Genomic DNA, 7,105 nt, shown 5'->3' with positions numbered 1-7,105 from the left:
CGGCCCCGCCGCTCGTCCCGGCGGCCCCGGCCCGTCCTGAGGGGCCGGGGGGGGCTCCGACCCCCCCCGCGCCGCTGGGCCGCGACTCACCTCACTTGCGGCTGCTGAAAAAGTGCTTTGCAGCTGTCGTCAGGCGCCACCGCGCGGGGGCGGGGCAAGGGCGGGGCCGGGGAGGTGCGCCCCGCCCCCCGGCCGCGGGAGAGGGGGGAAGGCGTCGGCTTGGCGAGGGGGAGATCGAGGGTTCGAGTTCCGCCCCGGCCTCGCCGCCAGATGAGGATCCGACCGAGGGCAGCAGCCCCGGTTACATCCGACACGAGTACCTCGGGATTCAGAACAAAATAACCAACCCAAACCACAGCCCAGGTGCATCCAGTTTGTCCAGTTGAAAGGCCAGAGTGCAGGAAAGAGGAGTTAAGGAGAAATTAGTCAGTGGCACGAGCAAAGTCACCGGAATGAACTCGGGAATGACTCAGTAAGGAAGAAAGGAGTAACGAGGTCATTGGCTTTGCAGTGTTGTCTGAGCAAACAGGGGCGCTGCCACCCCAGAGTTCTGACCCTAGGAAAGCCCACATTTCCCTTGGGACAGGGCTCGCCGCGCAGGAACCTGCTTTGGTCACACCCAAAGACCCCGGGTGCCAGAAACACCCACAGAGCTGGGGAGGAAACTGAGCTCTCCCAGTATGCCAGGATGTGCCACCACCTGGGACAACCCACATCAGACCAGCCTTCGTTTTTATGGTGGAAACTTGATCCAAGATGAAAGGCACCAGGTCAAGCATTGCCCAAATAAGCAGAGAACTAAAAGAGGAAAACTAAGGATATGGACCCATGCCATGCTCACACAAAGTGACACCTCCCTGGGGTAGGGCTGCACAAGTGATGGAAATTCAAGAGGGTGCAGACGGTGTGGAAGCAGCTGTAACTCCTTCTGCTGGCAGGTTGAGGCTCCAGGAGGGGCAGAGAGTGGGGGGGAGATGCATTTTTTCCATATTTATTTGAGAGTGGTAGCAGAAAAGTGTCTCCTTGGGTAATACCCATCTTCTGTCTCCTCTCCTCCACTGCATCCCTCCGGGTGGAGACCCCACACCCCATCCCTGTGCCCACCATGTCCCAGCAAGGTCTGCAGCAGGGCAACCCCATCACATGGAATGTCCCACAGCAGGACAGAAAACATCGGTAAAGTACAGACAGCCCAACACAGAAATTTAGGGGTTGAACATTTTTTAAAAAAATAGTCGAACGTAATTTCAGCTAGGTTTGCACTGCAGCTCCTTCCCACAGGCAGAGCAAGCCATCACTGGCAGGGGGAATCAAAGCATTAAAAAGAAATCCCAGTCACGTTTGGGAGCAGGACCTCGGCCAGGCTCTGCTCTGAACACCACACTTCTCAGCATCTCTCTTCAGGTCACAGAGCTGTCAAAGCAGGTGAGATTTTAATGTATATGGTGTGGAGCAAGCCCCAGGGAAATTAGTTTTCCCTTGAAGTCAGCTGCATGTTGCTCTATTTATTATTCATGCCTTGCTTGCTTTTGTTTTTTTAATCCAAGCATGGTGACATCTTAATATGCTGAAAAGCACAGAGGTGCTGCCAATGTTTCCCCTTCACTCCAGCCCTCTGACATATCTTTATTGGCTCAAAAACAGAAATTAGCCTTTCCTCTCTGGGGAGCAGGGGCTAATCCTTAGGAGCCACTTGGCTCTCTCCAGCTCACTATAGAGGTATGAAATACATATACTTGTATATATACAGTATTTATATATAAATTCATATTGTGATGCCCATAAGGAATGTACTTGAGAGAATAAACATGTAGCTAGAAATCTTGCATACCTCATTCATTTAACAGAACACAAAGCACAGCACCTACTTTTAAGCAGGTCCATGGCACATGCAGCCCTCAGGTTGAGGTCCTGGGTAGAAAACAGGTGGGTGCAGATCAACTGGGCTTTGCAGAAACCCTTCTCCACCTCATTTCTGTGTTTGGTGATGCCCTTGGAATGCTCAGTGCTGCACACTGGGGGATGCAACAGTCTGGGCTTTCATTAAAGAAGATTCAGCATCCTTTGTAAGAGAGTACCACAAGTACAAGCTGAATTCACCAAGGAGAATAAAGGCCAAGTACACTTGCAGAAAAAAAAATCATTTCTGAGTGTGCCTCTCCCCTGCCACCCATTTTCATGCATCAACCCAAATCCCACACTAAGTGGAGAAAGGCTGGGTGCTGCCAGGTCTGGGGGTTTGTTCTTTAAAACACTCACCAGTGCATTGACAAGGGGCTGTCACCTCATCCCCGAGCTTCAAATACAGCCCTGATGTTACCAGGACGGCAGAGCTCAGTTGCCATGGGCAGTAAAGGGCGGTGGCACCCTACAGGGCTGGGTGTTTTCTGGTCAGCTGCAGTGACTGTCCAGGGTGAGGAGGGAAGTCCCAGGCAGGAGCACAGATGAACAATAAATCCCAGCTGGCTGAAAATCCCATCATCCCTCCCTGAAGGAGGACAAGTGCAAGCTGAAATGGAGCACCTCCTTGCACCCATGCCCACCACAGAGCTCAAGCCTCCTCCTTTCCTGGGCGCAGGAAATCTCCCCCCATGCACCTAGGGCATCCTGCCTGGATTTCCAGACCAGCTGGTTCCCTTTCAGACCACATTCCTCATTCTATCAGCCAAGACAAGTAAAGAAGAAACCAAATCCCAAGTCACAGAAGGCAGAACCCCCCCCAAGGCTGTGTTCATGGCTGCTGTCTGGCTGTACCACCGAAGGAGAGCAGCTCCAGGGTTGCTTTGAGCCTCTGGTTTCAGTAGCAGTGGGAGTGGGTGGTTTGCACAGGTGATCACCAGCTCCAGAGAGAAGCTAGAAACCCCCAGCGAGGGTCGGCCCCATCTCTGCTGGACACATCCCTCCTGCCTTGCTCCTGTCTCCTGGAGAACCTCTCCCAGCTGGAAATCCAGCTGCAAGCGGGGTTAGGTAATTATTTTTTGCACAGCTGAGCCAGCAGTTAGAAAATTCCCATTATGAAAATTCCCAGTTATGAAAATTCCCAATTGTGAAAATTCCCAGATCCCCCAACACGTCTTCTTCCCCAAACCCATCAAGCACCCGTGAGCTGCTCATGGACACAGGGATGTTTTCCCCCTTGGACACAGGGGCTGGGAGCAGCTGGTATCCACAGGGGTGCTGGGATGGAGGTTCTTTGTGTGTCCCCACCACAGAGCCAGACTGCCAAAGGGGGCCAATGCGGGCAGCTGAAATCACACCCCCCAGAGTGACTGGAGGAGCCCCCTGAGCTCCCCAGTGACTCCAGGCAGGGTGGCACTTTTAAGGCAGATTGGGCAAAGCACCATCATTTTGGCAACTGCTCATGACAGCCAAAATTTAAATTTTGAAAGAATAAAATTACCCTTCTCACTCTCCAGATTATGGAGCACTTCTTGGAAAATTCAGCCCCAGGGCTCAGGAAGCAATGCACAGCTTTCTGAAAATCGTAATCAATTTTTAAAGCCTGGCTCAGTTGTTAACCTTTCTGACTGAATGAATGGCAGTGGGTGCATCCATCGGAGACAACCCAGCTTCCTCTACCAAAGCCTTACAATGCTATCACATTTTGGGGTGAGATCAGCAGCTGTGGGAGATTAATGGATTTTTACCGAAATTTTCTAAAATTTTTCTGATTTTTTTTTTTTTTACTTAATTTTTTTACAAATTCCGCGCATCTGCGGGGAGATGTTCGCTGAGAAGAGCTGGGCTTTTCAATCCAGTCGGTTAAAAGAAAGCGGAAAATTGCAAAAGCTACCAGGAGGGACCAAAACTCCCCGGGGCTCGCAGGCGTGGGATGCAGCCGTGCGCAGAGCGAAGGAGAGCTGCCCTCTCCCGATCGGATTCAAGAGCAGCACAGATCGGGTCTGTAAGGAAATCTGCCCTGTGGCTGCTCGTACAAATGGCTTGGAAGCAGACACCAGCCTTGGCAGCACTGATTCAGTCGGAGGAAAGCTATTTGCTATAAAGCTCTGAAGTTGCTCTGATTTTTTTGGAGGTGCGTTTCCTGCTGCGGGACTCTGGGTTGGCGCTTAGGAATGGATCCAAACAGCGTTGGTAGCTCCAGGAGGGAACCTTGCACTCTGAAAGGGGGAGTTATCCCACCTCTTCAGGGGTTTTTATCCCGCAACCAAGGGTTTCGGGTCCCACCGAGTTGGGCAGTGCCGCATCGGTGCCAGGCTGGGGGTCCCCGGGCGAGCAGGGTCTGGCAGTACCGAACCCGGAGCTTCCCAGGGGAGACCCCTGGCTGCGTTTTTCCCTGGCTCAGCACTTCTCCCCTCCTCGCCTGCTCTGAGCATGTCCTGCCCTGCCCTGCCCTGCCCTGCCGGGATGGTTTTCAGTCGCCCTGAAACCCGCTGGAGCGGCGGCCAAGGCTAACACGGGCAGGATGTGCAGCATCAGCACCCCAGCGTGGTGCGAGGAGCTGCCTCGTGGGGCAGTGCCTTTTTCCACCGGCCGGCTGCCTGCACACACAGCCTCCAGCCTGTCCTGAGTCTTGTCCAGATCTTCCCTGGGCTGGGGTTCACATGCTCCTGGGCAGCATCCTCCTCCCTGCTGGGTGTGCTGGACTGACGGCTGTGCAGCCCATCGACTATAAAGATTTTGGAGGTGGTTCTGTGCTTGGCCAGGGGTAGGAAGGTGGTGTATGCTTGTTATGGGCTGCGGGGAGCAGGGCAAGGCTACAGCTCGTCCTCAGTCAGAACACGGTGGTCACCAGCATCACTTCTCACATCCCAGATTTGGGCTTCCGGCAGCTGCAAAAGCTCCCCTGCATTTTTTGCACCGTGCTTGGTATCTGGAGATGGGCAGAAACGGGAGGCTCCCAGCGCTCAGCGCGGATGCTGCTGAGATGGTCCCTAAACACTGAGCAGGCAGAGGCACAGCCGGCACAGCCCTGCCGCACCACACAGGGCATTTCACAGGGCTGGGGCGAGGGCAGGGGCTGAGGAGGAGGGCCGGATGGATGGGCATGGAGCATTCCCGGGACGGAAAGGGAGCAGCAGTAAAAGCTGGCCGTGGGAGGGGCTGCTCACCGCAAGGCAGCAGCTCCCCTGCATCGCCCCAGGGCAGCGCTCCCCGCCCGCCGGCCGGCACGCTTTAAGTGCATTTCACAGAACTCCAGATATATTTTCAAATCTCTGATTCGTGCAGGGCTAGATCTAAACTGGCTTCGCCTTCATTAGAAACAGATGCGCTGGTTTCTCCTTCTGCCTCGGGGTGGTTTAGCCCGGGAGGCGCTGCCAGGCGTGGGCAGGGTGCGAAGCCCAGCTCGCCGCGGTGCCGGGCAGGGAGCCGGGATGCGGCAGGGCAGGGGCAGCGGCACAGGGGATGGTCACCCGCTCCTTCCCGGATCAGTCAGCACGGAGCCAGCGGCGTCAGCAGCTGGTGCGAGGGACCATCTGTCCTTCCAGGAGCCGCTGGCCACTGCATCCTGCCTTCGGCTGCTGCCCAGCCAGGCACTTGGGGTTTTTAATCGTGTGTTGAAAACTGGTGGGAAAATTCACCCTGGGGGGTGTGTGGGCACAGGGATTCTGTAAAAATAAATTAATTTAAAACACAGGTTTTATTAAAAAAAAAATAGATTTGGGGATTCTGCAGAATCCCCAAAACCCCTGTTGCAAGGGTTTGTGGACCCAGGAGTGCTGCACACATGGCAGGGCTTTCACCTGGGCTCAGTTTCACTTCCAGAGATGTTTCCAAAAGGGACATTTGAGTGTCACAGCTGACGATGAGGAAGGGCCATGGGGCATGGTTTGAGAAGGAGGGAGAGGGGTCAGCCCCCTACACCAGCCTGCTCCAGCCCTGGTGCTTGGGGTTTCATCATTTAAAGGGAGATGAGCCAGAGCTGCTGGGGCCTTCTCAGAGCCCCTGAAGATCTCTGACTGCCCATTTTGTCACTGACTTCTGGTGAATGAGCACCTTGGGGGTGACTTGAATCTTACTCATGGGCTGTGGTTAAAATCAGCAACAGAGATGCTCTTTGAGCCTCGCTCCCAATGCAGTGCCCTGTGGTCCTGCTGGCACATCCTGCCCCTGATGTAGAGATCTGGATGTTGAGAGGGTGTGAAGGAGCTGGTGATGGGGCACCTTGTTGGGGTTGGTGGTTTCAGAAAGTCACGCACCCCACGGGACCACCAGCACCAGGTCCCAGCAGTCATACACCAGACATGCTCTGCAGAGAAGAACTGAAAGCAGAACCAAAAAGAGGATCTGTCCTCTCATCTGTGTGGGAGCATTCACCAAGTGGCTCTGGGCTGGGGCTGTTGCTGCCCAGAAAGTGATTGGGGGTTCCTCAGCAGCAGCTCTGACCCGAGCAGAAGGCAATTACTGGGCAGCTCAGAACAGCCTGTGCACGCAACTCTGCCTATCCCTCCCTTCCCTCCTTGCCCTGGCCCCCAGACCTCAAACACAGCCAGAACAAATGACCTGAAAGGTTCCCTGCCCATAGCAAGGGGGCTGGACTGAATGCTCTCTAAGATTCCTTCCAGCCCTGAGCATTTATGACTCTATGACCTGCAGCTGGATCACAGCAGGTTCTCATGCAGGGCTGACCATCCCCAGCTATCCTCCTACTCCTGGGCTGCTGCAGCTGTGGCCACAGGCTCCTGCTCCATGGACAGGCTACCCAGGCGTCTGCAGGCTGGTGACAAGTCACAGGCAGCAGCCAGAGGGTAGAGTGGGGCAACTGGGGAAGGCCAGTGAGGAGCTGGATGGTGCTGGAAGGGGATTGCAGTGTCTCACCTCTAGAGCACTGCAGTGCTGCCCTGTGCAGGGGCCATCGGGGAGCAGGGGCTGGAGCGCTGCGAAGGACAGGACTGCTCAGCTCTTGGTGGGGTGGGAGGGGACCTGGTGCTTCCTCTGGGTAGCTGGCACATTGTTCTGGGAAGTGAGACACTTGGCAGCCTTCCTGGCTCTGAGGTGATGGCCAGTCTGGTGTTTCTGGGTAGAGCTGCCTCTTTACTAAGGATTGCCTTCTGATAAGAATTGTTCCCCCCACGGCTTTGTTTGCAATCCAGCAGCAAACCCACATTCCCTCCACCAACATCTCTGCTCTCCTCCAAGCTTAGAG

At 54.9% G+C, this 7,105-nt stretch overlaps 1 protein-coding gene across 1 annotated transcript in view; it reads right to left on the bottom strand.

The window, feature by feature from the left end:
- PHAF1 (phagosome assembly factor 1) overlaps positions 1-150 on the bottom strand; it is a 37,861-nt gene extending 37,711 nt beyond the window's left edge. The window contains exon 1 of the mRNA XM_042027424.1: positions 91-150. The gene's annotated coding sequence lies outside the window, so the exon portion shown is untranslated. The remainder of the gene's footprint in view (positions 1-90) is intronic.
- Between the last annotated feature and the right edge of the window lie 6,955 nt (positions 151-7,105).

This window comes from Corvus kubaryi, unplaced genomic scaffold, assembly GCF_017639235.1.
Source record: "Corvus kubaryi isolate FWS band 111438036 unplaced genomic scaffold, C.kubaryi_AGA036_p1.0 37300, whole genome shotgun sequence".
Lineage (NCBI taxonomy): Eukaryota > Metazoa > Chordata > Aves > Passeriformes > Corvidae > Corvus > Corvus kubaryi.
Note: the sequence above shows the minus strand (reverse complement) of the source record. Positions and strands in the feature narration are given on the sequence as shown.